Genomic DNA, 12,705 nt, shown 5'->3' on the forward strand with positions numbered 1-12,705 from the left:
GCCAGCTCAGTGGGCTCAGCAGCACAAGCAGCCAGCTGCAGTGAGGTGGCACTGTGCCCAGGCCTGAGGTACCTCCTCTGTGAGGTGATTAAGGGTTAGGAAGCGTGCTTAAAAGCAGCTCTATGCATTATTTGTGCAAAGCTCTTTCTTTGGGAAGCTCTCCCTGTTTCAGCCAAAAAAAGAAACTATGAAATCACTTTAAAATGGTATCTGTACTGAAGGAAAGATTTTAGGTGACGGTGTTACTTGCTTAACCAGGAAAACGGCATCAATGATGTGCTTGGAGGCAAGGGTGACACACAACTCCCAGTAAGGCTGGTTAGGGAGGTAATAGGTAAGGTATGTGGGGCTTGAGCCCAGTGTGAGTGAGGGAGCCCCAAGGCAGGGCTAATCTTGGCCAGAGTTATGCAGGAGCTGAGCTGAGTAATCCTGAGCATCCTCAGACCTGGGGCCATGCAGGCTGGCACCATCCATGGGGATACACAGCCAGGCATGCTGTGGCTCCCTGGATGCAGACCTTCCGCTTCCCGGGGCACTGAGGTCTCTCCCAGAATAGCCAGGCTGGGGAACGTACAAGACCTGCAGCAGTCACATGTTGTCTCTTTGGCCAGTGTCCAGAGCCAGACTGCCCAGCAGCATCACCCACTGAGAAGCTGAGCTGAAGGCAAGTCACCAGATAACTATGGGTCCTCCAGACCCAGAGTCTCCAGTAGCTGCAGTGGTTTGCTTTCTGCAAGCAGGTCACAGCCAAGAGCATCACAATGCTTTTGGGGCTGCACTGCTTCCAAACCAAGCCCCCAGCATCAACTCCTGCTGCCCTGGGACAGTGCCCAGAAGGCAGCCCATTGAAGAGGGAGAGGAAGAGACATGTTGTGAGTACTCCAAATCAGAGTCATCATTGCTTACATCCATGACCTGATGGACTGTCTGTCCCTCTCACCCATCAGGGAGAGAACTTCTCCAGTGCATCCACAGCTCCCCACATGCCCACATGCTCCAGGGAGCAGCAGGTTTCCCATGGTATGTTAACAAGGCAGTGGCACCATTTCAATGCCAATGCCACATCCAAGGTGGCAAAAAGCTGCTGCAGTCCCCGCTCAGGAAGTGCAGGATATTATTATTGTAGCTGTCTGCAAAGACACATTGTTTCTGGGATGTGCTGTAAGCAGTTCAGAGTGGTCCTGAGCCAGTCCTCATGGGGTATTTGTGCTGGTTGGTAGCAAACCAAGGCGTCCTCAGGTATGTAAAAGACTCTGTCCGCTGAGTTTCCTGTGGGCTTTGCCATCTCCTTTTCCCCAGGGAAGCCATACCGGACTCCTGCTTGTTACCCCTGCCAGCCACACAGCTGGTGCCACCATCCCACCATTCATCCTGCTCCCTGGGTAGCAAAGGACAGGGCAGCACATGCTGGCACATGGAGCCTAGAAAGGCTGTCTGGTCTGGGAGACATCAGCTAAGGTAACAGACGTTGTGCCACAGAGCATCTTTTGCTCTCTCCAGAGGAAAGCACACTGTGGGAGCTGAATCACGGCCGAGCACAAGATCTTCTCCAGCTCCTGAGGACAGCCAAGCTACAGCTGTGTGTGAGGGAGAGGAACCTCAGAGCCAACCTTGACACAATAAGCTTAATGACATGAGCGCTCCCTCAGGAGAGCAGGAGATTCAGGCTAGTTCCCCACCCTCACCACCACTCCAGCCTCTCTACCCCTGTAATGTCCCAGACCAGCTCTTTGACACAGTAGCTGTGACTGCAGATGAGCACTAACCTAGAAGCCCCAGTCTGGTGGCCAGGCCCTGGGCTGTGCCAGAGGTGGTCAGAAGGGCAGAGGGTGGCTGCTGCTCTGGAAGGCGCCTTTGTCCTTAGACCACGGTCACAGGCTGCTGCGGAGAACACAAACCCAAACTTCCTTCCCACCTTGGAGTTTGCAAGGAAAGGTCTCCTGGGAGCACTACAGTGTTCCTTTTTCTCACCCATACTGAGACCAGACTTTGCATCCTGGGGCACAAACGTCTTCTGCACAGGATCAGCAGAGAGGCAAGGACTGTCACTGCTTCCTTTTCCTGGGATGGGGCTCCCCACACATGTCTCCCAGCAAAGCACCAGTGTATCCCAGCAGCATCCCTTTGAGCAGTTGATGAACTCTTCTCTGTGCCTGATGTGCTTCTCCAGCAGCAGCAGAGATCATCCTGAGTGCGTGGGCTGGCAGATGGGCAGCCCTGGGCAACCCAGAGGGAGGCTGTCCAAGGAGATGGGGCCCATTGCCAAGGTGGGTGCCCACGCCTCCCTTAAGGCCAAGGTCCTTCTGCTCCTCTTCAAGGCTTTGCAAGAACCATTCCTCTGCTGCGGATCCTTCCACATCACCAGCACCTTCCCACAAAGGAGCACCAGAGAAAGGCACCAGACAGCATGGAAGGGTCTGTCTCCTCGTCCGGGATCCCTGGGGACAGACAGCGACCTGGGCATCTCCACATCTCCCAAAGACTGACCCCAGAGCTGACCCAGCCTTCCTCTTCTGCCGGGATCTTCCTCTTCTGCAAGGCGGGTGTCTGGGGCCAGGTGTCCCAAGGCCGGGCAGGGTGCAGGCAGAGAACGATCAAAGTGTAAAGGAAGGAGCAGGCAGCTGCCCGCCTCCCGGAGGTGCACGGCAACCGATCCACTGCCATACAGGGCAGGGACGAGCCCCCTTTCGCTGCCCCGTGTCCGCTCCTGCCGCCGCCGGCTTGGTTCTGCGCTTGCGGGATAAAGAACCAGGTCAAACCCGAGCGCACTCGCACTGTCCCCCGTCCGGGGCCGCGTCCCGCCCGCCCCGGCGCTGATCCCCGCGGAGCTCCTGGCGGAGGGACGCTTGGTGAGCCCCGAGGACCGCTCGGTCCCCGTCACCTCAGCCCAGCCCGGGCGTGGCGGGGCAGGCGCAGGTGTGTCCGTGCTGATGCCCCTGTCCTTGCTGGTGCCCATGTCGGTTCCCATGCCCGCTTCCCGATCCCCGCCCGGCGGAGCGCAGCCCGACGCCTGCTCCCCGGTGCCGTTGCCCGCCCGGCGGAGCGCAGCCCGGTGCCCGGCGCGGCGGGGGGCGGCCCGGCGGCACGTCTGCGCGGCGGCCGGGCGGCTGCGGCTCAGCCGTGCGTGCGGCGGGGCGGGGAGGCGCCGGGCTGCTCCGGCCCGCCCCGGCGCGGGGGAGGCGGCGGCTGCCTCCATGCTGCAGCGAGCGGTGCGGCTGCCCGGGGCCGGGGCTGGGGCCGGGCGGCAGCCGGCGGCGCGGAGAATGGGCACAGCAGCCGCCGCGGCGGGGCGAGCCGCGGGCACCGAGCATCCCGCCCTGCCCCGCCGCAGCCCCCACCGCCGCCGCGGCCGCTCCCCCGCCTGAGCGCCGGTCGCGGAGCCGTATGGCCCCACCGCCGCCCGCTCCGCTGTAGCCGCCCCCCTGTCCCTAGCACCCCCGTGTCCGTCGGTCCGTTCGTCCGTCTGCCCCTCCGCCGGTCCGCCCGGCGCGCAGGATTCCGCCTTGGCGGCGCGGAGCCGGCAGCACTCGCAGCGAGGATTGCCCGGCGCAGGTACACGGCAAGGTCAGCGGCCGGCGGGCGCGGGGCCGGCTGCCCGCGGCGGGGCGATGCGAGCGGGCTCCCGGGGCTGCGCCGCTGCGTGCCCCGCGCCGCGCCCCCGCCTCCCGCCCGCCGCCGCCCGTGCGTGTGTGCATGTGCGCTGCCCGCCGCCCGCCGCGCCGCCGCTCAGCCGCATGGGGCCGTCCGAGCGGGCTGCCCTGCCCGCCCCGGCCGCGGGCCGCCGCCGAGCCGCTCTAGGATGCGGCTGGTGAGCGCCGGCACAGGGCGGAGAGGCGGCCAGCCTGCCCGCCGCCACGGCCCGCAGCCCGCCGCAGCTCGGCCGCACCTGCAGGGGAAGCGCTCCGGACGCCGTCCTTCCCCGGGAGGCGCCAGGTAATGGCGGGGGGAGGGGGGGTGCGTGCCGCGCCCGGCCCCATCTGCATTGCAGCCCGCGGGGCGCGGGGGAGGGGGGGGCAGGCGGGGGGCGGCGGGGTCCCGGGCAGCGCGAGCCGCAGCACCGGCACGGGGGTGGCGGCGGTACCGGGACGCCCCTCCCGGGAGGGCGGCGGCCGCGGGGTGCGCGGAGCGGCGCGGAGGCTGCGCGGCGGGGCGGGTGCCCCGCGGACGGGCCGGCCCGCGCTGCCGCTGCTGCCCGCGGGACGGCGCCGGCGGCCGCCCGTACCGGGGGTGCTGCAGGGCCGCGTGTGCCGCCGCGGCCGCCGCCCCCCCCATCCCTCCTCAGCCGCTGTGCTGCCGCCGACCGGGAAGCGCCGGCACGGCCGGGCCGGGTCCGGGGCGGGAGCGCGGCGGGGCCGTCCGCGTCTGTGCAATCTCTGCCCGCGGTGCCGCCCGTGGGGGCGAGGCGCGGCCGGCGCTGCCTGTGCCGGGACGATGCCACCCGGGTCCGGGGCTTTGCGCAGAGTCAGCCTTGGAGCTGCCGCGGGGCCGGGGCCGCGGTCGGCTCCCCGGCGGTGTGGGGTGCGGAGCTGATCCAGGGGGACCGGGCAGTTCGCGGCTCCGCGTCCTGCAGCTCCGGCCCCCCTAGCGGCCGCCCCGACCGGACCCCTGGCCGGGTACACGCCTCTCCCCGCTCTTCTGTCTTGGGGAGCTGCTGCGTCCCCGGCATCCCGCGATGGGGTACGCGGCTCTCCCTTCCTTCCTTTTGCCGGTAGCGAGCACTCAGCAGGAAGGCAAATGTAGGACAAGATGAGCCGCCTTTTCCTGCGGGAAGGTTCCCGTTTAGGGGCGATGGCAATGCCTGTGGCGGAGCTGGAAAGCCTCGCAGCCATGTTGATGTCGGGAGCACGCCGACGGCCTGACTCCCGGCAGCGGAGTGGGTACGGCCCGGCTCGGGGTGCCCGGGCTCGTCTGGGCTGGTGGTACCACGGACAGCTCCTCGGCGCTGCTGCCTGCGAGGCACAGGGTCTGCCGTGGGAGCCAGCGTGAGCAGCGCCCACCCTTGCTGCCAGCTGTGGCACTGTCAGCCGTGGTGCCACCCTGCACCTCTGCCTTCTTCCCCAGTCATGTCTCTGGGACAGGGGCTGCTCTTCACCATGCTGTGCGTCCAGAGCAGAACGTTGTATAGGTCTCAGCTGTGGCTATGAATGTGACCTCGCCAACTGCCCAGACAGGGGTGGGAAACTGGAGACCAGCAGTCCAGCCCTTGGTGGCCTCCAGCTGGCTGTCACAGAGCTGGACAGGCCAGGAGCCCCTGTGCCTTGGTCGTCATGCTGGCAAGAGTGACTGTTCTCACGCATGCTCACCCTTCATGTGTTCCTTCAGCAGCATGTTGTTGGCTCCTTCCTTCTGAGCATCCTCCGGTGGGAACTGGTGTGGCCAGGCCTGCTCAGGTCAGCACATCCAGCCAGCACACTAGTGGGGATGAGGTGGATCCATACGGGGTCTCTGGACCTGTTTTGGTCACCGTTTGGGTCTGTGGGTGTCTGACTGTGTGGAGGGCTTTGCCTGGCTCTGGCAGCACCCATCCTGTCTGTGGAGGTGTCCAGGAGCACAGTCCAGAGCTGCCCAAGTGGGCAGGATGTGCTGGACCAGTTATGCTGTCATATGGTGGGCTGTGCATGGGCTTTACCTAAGTGCCAGCCCCAGGTACTTCATGGTGCCACCACAGTGTGTCCTAGCAGTGGAGCTGTGATGGTGGTCTCCAGAGCAGGCTCCAGTGACCTTACTGCTGATCCAGGAGTTGTGTTTGATACTACACAAAAGCCATAGCAGAGGCTGAGTGTTCTCAGTGCCTAACACCTTCCCCATCTCCATTTCTAAGTATACACTGCACTCAGGGGATTGTGCATTTGTTTAAATGCATAATAAATGCATTTAAATGCGTAAGGCTGTATCAAAATACGTGCTGGAGCTTGCCAGCTAGGCCTCGAGTTGCAAGGCTCACTAAGAATCTTCTCCTGGCACATTAGCTTGCCTTTCTGCTTTCAGAAAGAGCAATGTCCATGGCCAAGTGGTGGCCAGTGACAAGCGGAGTCCCTCAGGGATCAGTACTGGGACCAGTCTTGTTTAACGTCTTTGTTGGCGACATGGACAGTGGCATTGAGCCACCCTCAGCAAGTTCTCTGGCAACACCAAGCTGTGTGGTGCAGCAGACACTGTGGAAGGAAGGGATCCATCCAGAGGGACTTTAACAGGCTGGAAAGGTGGGCCCATGACAACCTCATGAGGTTCAACAAGATCAAATGCAAGGTCCTGCATCTGGGTCAGGGCAATCCCAAGCACTGATATAGGCTGGGCAGTGACTTGAGAGCAGCCCTGAAGAAAATGACTTGGGGGTGCTGGTGGATGAGAAGCTCAACATGAGCCACCAGTGTGTACTTGCAACCCAGAAAGCCAATCACATCCTGGGCTGCAATCAAGAGAAGCACAGCCAGCAGGTTGAGGGAGGTGATTCTCCCCCTCTACTCCGCTCTGGTGAGACCTCACCTGGAGTACTGCATCCAGTTCTGGAGCCCCTATTACAGGAAGGACCTGGATATGCTGGAGCACATCCAGAGGAAGGTCACAAGGATGATCAGAGGGCTGGAGTTCCTCTCCTATGAGAACAGACTGAGGGAGTTGGGGCTATTCAGTCTGGAGAAGAGAAGGCTCTGAGGAGACCTTATTGTGGCCTTTCAGTATCTGAAGGGGGCCGCAAGAAGGCTGGGAAGGGACTTTTTAGGGTGTCAGGTAATGATAGGACTAGGGGGAATGGAACAAAACTAGAAATGGGTAGATTCAGATTGGATGTTAGGAAGAAGTTCTTCCCCATGAGGGTGGTGAGACACTGGCACAGGTTGCCCAGGGAGGTGGTGGAAGCCTCGTCCCTGGAGGTTTTTAAAGCCAGGCTGTATGTGGCTCTGAGCAACCTGATCTAGTGTGAGGTGTGCCTACCCATGGCAGAGGGGCTGGAACTAGATGATCCTTGAGGTCCCTTTCAACCCTAACAATTCTATGATTCTATGACTTAGTGGTTCGATCATGGCAGTGCAGTCAGTGGAAGTTAACCATGCATGCTTCAGGTGTCTACTGTGAGCTCACAGCCAAACAGGTTCACCTGTTCACCAGACCATGTGCAGAGGTGGACTCCAAACTGTGCTGTCCCAGTGAGAGCTGGTGGGCTGAGGGCTGCTGCCTTGGTCCAAGCAGAAGGTCTGGGCTCAGTGGTGGAGCACTGTGCAGGATGGCTTCCTAGGGGCCTGGTTTGAACAACTTGTACAACTTCTTGTCTGGAGAGACTCCTGTTTGCCACTAAAGGCATGAGTGGTGACAAACTGTGGACAAAGATGATCACAGATGGGTAAGGGATAGATGCCCAGCCCAGGAACCAAGAGGATGGGTGTAGGGGCCAAAATGAGGGAACCTAAGAAGAAACATGACAGAGTGGCATGGCAAGAAGAAACCAGATCTTCCCCAAACAGATCTCCTGTGGGCCACTGCCACTGCAATGGCTCAGTGTGTGGTTTCTGCCCCAAAGCCAAGGAGATGCAGAGGCCAGGCTTGGCAAGCAAGGGTTCCTGCAAGTACTGTGTGAAGATGGAGCACCCTGAGGTGTCTGCAGGGCTTGTCCACACCTGTGGCATGTGGAGATGTTTCAGGCATTGGAGAGCTAATGGCTTTCCATTGCTTATCAATACTGCTCTGCTTTCAGATGTGGTACCAGGCTGGTTTTACAGACCCAGCTTTTGAATATTCTCTGAGCAAGCAGCAGCTCCAGAAGATCGTTCTAATGGCTTTGCTATTAGCAGGCTGCAGAACCCTGGCCAAGTGGCAGAGGCTCCTCTAAGTGCTGCTGAAGCGTTCTGGGCCAGGCATACTCCATGCATTAGGGAAGATTTGTACTCCCTGACCAGACAGTGCTGAGTGTTGTCTATTTATACCCAGCTAAATATATCCTTTGCAGTCGTCAGACTTTTCTAGCTAGTAGTAAAATTACTTTTCAACATCTTGCTATTAAAATGTGCTTTCTGACACTATTTGGTGAGGTTTGTGCTAAGAGCCAAGTCTCTGTGTGTTTTAAATAAAACCTGTTCTTGAGGCAGCTACCTGAAACGCTTTGGAAGTAAAAGCATCTCGTCCATGTACATAGGTGGGCAGCAGGGAGAAATGTGGTTGAACAGAAGCATGGAGATGTGACTAAGCCTGGAAAGCCAAACCCACACCAGTGTCAGGCTTTGTTGCTTGTGAGTGAACCATTCTTTCTAGAAGTGTATGTCAAGTAATCATGTATGTGGCAACAAAACAGAAACATTTGCTTCTGGTTAGTCAGATACACCTTCTGGTGCCCCCAGGTTTGAGCTGGCAGGTGTCTTTGATTTGGGTTCTCCTGCCATGCATCCCATCCGGGGGGACCTCTGAGGTGAGACTCACCCTGTGGTGGAAGCGGGGATGAGAGAGGAGGGAGCAGCATTCTTCTTCATGGATGAGGTCAGTGGGCCATTCCCATAGAGCTGTGGGTCTTGCTGGGGAACTGCTCCTGGTGGAGCTGGTTTAAGCAGGAGCTCACTGTATGCTGGGATGGTAATGGCTGTGGACATGGTGTTACTGACCCAGGCCTGAATTCCAGGTGATCATAAGCATTCCCACATACCCCTGCTGCAGAGGAGTGAGCCTGTGTCTGTGTCTGCATTTCTCTGGAGCAAGCGAAGGCTTGAGCTCCTGAGAAGGTATGGAGACCTCTGAGGTGTTCCCAGGTAAGAAACAGGGTCCCTCATTGGGCTCTGGTGGTGATAGGAGTAGCAGGCTGGCCTGCCGCCTGTCCTGAGATAGCAATGACAATTGTTTTGTTTTCTCTGGCACCTCTCTGAGGGTTCTTTGAGGACTGAGGCTACAGAGGAAGGAAAGGGATTGGTATTCCCAGGGGAAGAGAGGTGAGGAGAGTGTGAAGGGAGGGCTCTCAGAGGAGCTCCTTGAGCTGGGTGGCTGTATGCCTGAGGTAGCCCAAGGACAGGTGCAATGCACCCAGGCTACGCTTCTGGCCCCTGGGTCTGAGCTCCATGAACCAGAGCTGGCTGGGGTGCAGGCTGGGCAGCTGCTCTCATGTGCCTGTGCAATAAATAACTCTACAAAGAATATTTGCCCTGAGCAGGCTGAACAATGCAGAAGGTAGTTTGTCAGCTGGCTTATGCGTGCCATCTTGGGAACCTCCGTGGATGCCTCTCTATTTGTGTAGCGTGTGGCCAGCACTGGTTCTGCTTGAGGCTGCGAAACCCCTGTCCAACGCCTTGCTTCGGAGGTTGCTCGTTTAGATGAAGTTTCTCACCAGGACCTGTCACTTGACAAAGCATTTCCATGCAACACGTGATCAGCTAGCTTTTCTTTAAGGTGGTATAGGGTTTTTTCTGTTCCATTGGAAATTTTGCTTAGGCTTCTCTGTCAAGATCACGTTGGACTTCTTTTGGATTGGAGACAGATGAGACTCTTCAGTTTTCATGGTCTCAGCTTTATTATGTTGCCAGATACCTGATACCCCCTGGGTATTTATTTCTGTCCCTTTGTTCTGCCTGGTCTCTGTGCTTGGCCAAGGGGGACAGAGAAGCAAAAGGCCTGAGCTTGGCCCAGGAACGCGCAGCAGTGAGCTGGGGCAGTCATGTGCCTCCCACAGCAGAAGGACTGACTATAAAGCAGATGTGCAAGGAAAAACACATGCAAGGAAGAAAAAGCAGGGTAGAAAAAGTCACACCCAGAGAAAGTCCCCAGATCTGTTTTCAGTACCCTGGTGACAATGTTGCTGCTCCCAGGATTTGAGAAGGTATTTCTTTAACAGCACTAAAAAGTTCTGCAATGGGGTGCATCAAGGAAAGTGTGTCCAGCAGGTTGAGGGAGGTTCTTCTCCCCCTCTGCTCTGCCTTGGTGAGACCACACCAGGAATATTGTGTCCAGTTTTGGGCTGTCCAAAAGAGACAGGGATCTACTGGAGACAGTCCAATGGAGAGCTATGAGGATGACTGGGGGGCTTGAGCATCTCTCCTGTGAAGACAGACAGAAAACTGGGACTGTTCAGTCTGGAGAAGAGAAGACTGAGAGGGGATCTTATTAATGTCCATAAATATCTGAGGGGTATGTGTCAAGATGAAGGTGCCGGTCTCTTTTTCGTGGACAAGGAACAACGGGTATAAGCTGGAACACAGGAAGCTGCACCTCAACAGGAGACAAAGTTTCTTTGGTGCTGGAGCCATGGAACAGGCTGCCCAGAAAGGTTGTGGAGTCTCCTTCTCTGGAGACTTTCAAAACTTGCATGAGTGCATTCCTGTGTGACCAGCCCTAGGTGATCCTGCTTTAGCAGTGGGGTTGGACTTGATCTCCAGAGTTCCCTTCCACCCCCTACCATTCTATGATTCTGGGAACACAGGGATGTCCTGATGCAGGTGGGTGAGGTGTGGGTTCAGCTCCTCAGGGTAGTTCCCCAGGGTTTTAGCCAGAGTTAGGAGCTGACCCCTTGGTGAAGCCTGTGCCCAGCAAGGAGAGGCATGTATAGCTGACAGCCCTGCTGGGGTGCGGTGAGCCCTGGTGTTTGAGTTTGCACCGTAGCGCTCTTCAGTGCTCCATGCAGAGCCTGGCTGCTGGGGCTCCGTGGGGGCGGGTCTGAATAAGGCGAGAGGGGTTTGTTGCCCTCTCAGCTGTGATTCGGAGGCTCTGCTGGGTACTGCCGTGTCACAGGCAGCCTTTCCTCTGCCGTGGTTTAGCGCCACCGTGCCTTACGTAGCTGTTTGCTGGGGGCAGTCTGCTCAGGGCTCCTCCAACGCCGCAGCCCTGCATCTCCGTCCCACCGGAGCCTGACTGCAGCAGTGCCGATCTGCTGGGCCTGGACCAGGCTCCAAGATGCAACTCCTGACAGGCCAGATGAGCCTCAGCCAGGGCTGTGGCTGCTTTGGGGACGACTGGCTGCTCTGCAGGCGTGCTGCTGGGGGTCTGCAGGCCAGTGGCAGCCGGGTCAGGGGAGTGGCAGGGCCCTGAATTCCACTGGCTTTGGAATTAAAAGCTGCAGAGCAATGGTTCTTTTCTTCTCCTGGCAGCATAAAGCAGTCCTCTGGGGTTTGTTCTTTAATAGTTCAATAGTTTAATAAAAACTTGAGCACTGTAGGGCGTAGCTCCTGTACCTCCAGTGCTGGCTGTAGTATAGCACTTCCACTGGAGGTGTTTCAAACTGGTGCAGGAGCTGAGAGTATGGCTCCTTGTCTCACTGCATCCTTGGTGAGGGCCCAGCTCATGGGTAGTATGGTCCTCCCAGTCTGGCCTGTAACATGCTTCTGTAGACTTGAGTCTGTAAGTGAGTGATGCCTCTGCAGTGGAGGGACTCTCAGAGAGCCTTGGGGTGTTTTGGGCTCAGTGCCCTCTCAGCTGTGTTATTGCCCTGCTGTCTGGAGGAGTGGTGCTGCCAGGATGTGTGGGGCCTTCTCTGACATCCCTCATTGTGGAGGAGCTCCTGGAAGCAGTGGAGGAGTTGTGCTTGCTGTAAAAGACTTGGCTCTTCAAAATTCCACAGAAAGACATAAAACATTGGCAGTGCCAGGTGCCTCTGTGGGGCGGGAGGTTTCTGGTGAAGTACATCTCTGCAGGGGCTGCCAGCTTAGGAGAAAGTTTCTTTGTGGGATGTATGATGGTCTTCAGTGACCGTTGGTCATTAATGTAGAGTCTGGAGGCATCTTGCTATGGTCCCCAGCCTGACTAGGAGCAGGGTGGTGCAGTGCACTGGCACATGCCCTGAGTGGTGACTCTGGCTGGCCTGCCCTGATGGACAGAGCATTAAGGGACTGGAGCATGTCCAGAGAAGGGCAACAAACCTAGTGAAGGGTCTGGAGAACAGGTCTGGTGAGGAGGCGCTTGGAGGAGAGGAGGCTGAGGGGAGACCTTCTGGCTTTCTACAACTCCTCAAAAGGAGGTTGGAGCCAGGTGGGGGTTGTTCTCTTCTTCCTCATAACAAGCTATTAGACAAGAGGAAAAGGCCTTAGATTACACTGGGGAGGTTTAGGCTGGACAGAAGGAGCAATTTCTTCCCCAAAAGGGTTGTCAAGGTCTGGCCCAGGCTGCCCAGGGCAGTGGTGGAATCCCCATCTCTGGAGAGGTTTCAAAGACTTGGAGGTGTGGTGCTGAGGTACATAGTTTGGTGGTGACATGGCTGTGCTGGATTAAAGGTTGGACTCCATGATCTTAGAGGTTTGTAAAAACAAAACTATGATTCCAACCAATTTCCAACCAGTTCCATGATTCTATGACTGCTCATCATGGGTGGGCACCCTCCTGGCTCTGCCCAGTGCTTGCCCCATTGCTGCTGTCCTGGGGATGCCAAGAGGGGCCCGGGGGTGTGGATGTCAGAGGGGACACAGCCAGGAGAGCTGAGGGCAGACCTGGCTGCTGCCCACCTCTGCTTCTCCCCTCCTGAAGCCCCTGGAGCTGCAGGGTGTCAGTGTTCTTGGGGCAGAGGTGGCCTCTGTGTTCATCTGCTGTGACACCTAGCTAAGTGTCCAAGGCATGTGTCAGGGCTGGGGATTCCCTGGGTGTTGAGTTGTGGTGCTGTGCTGTTCTCTCCCTGGCAGAGCCTGGGTGCTGGGCTGTAGGTGAGTGAGCAGAGCACACCCCAGAGCTGCTCCTGCTCCACCAGCCTGACCTGTGAACATTTTGATGCAGTGCTGGATACGGCAGGTTGCTTTCCCCAAGGCTCACATT

At 58.2% G+C, this 12,705-nt stretch overlaps 1 protein-coding gene across 3 annotated transcripts in view; it reads left to right on the forward strand.

The window, feature by feature from the left end:
* The first annotated feature begins 3,716 nt into the window (after window positions 1-3,716).
* Window positions 3,717-12,705, forward strand: part of LRFN5 (leucine rich repeat and fibronectin type III domain containing 5) — a 54,612-nt gene continuing 45,623 nt past the window's right edge. Inside the window, exon 1 of one of the 3 annotated variants that reach the window (XM_054161618.1) lies at window positions 3,717-3,933. The gene's annotated coding sequence lies outside the window, so the exon portion shown is untranslated. The remainder of the gene's footprint in view (window positions 3,934-12,705) is intronic. The other 2 variants (XM_054161620.1, XM_054161619.1) reach the window with 2 other exon arrangements.

The sequence above is a fragment of the Dryobates pubescens genome, chromosome 5 (genome assembly GCF_014839835.1).
Source record: "Dryobates pubescens isolate bDryPub1 chromosome 5, bDryPub1.pri, whole genome shotgun sequence".
NCBI lineage: Eukaryota > Metazoa > Chordata > Aves > Piciformes > Picidae > Dryobates > Dryobates pubescens.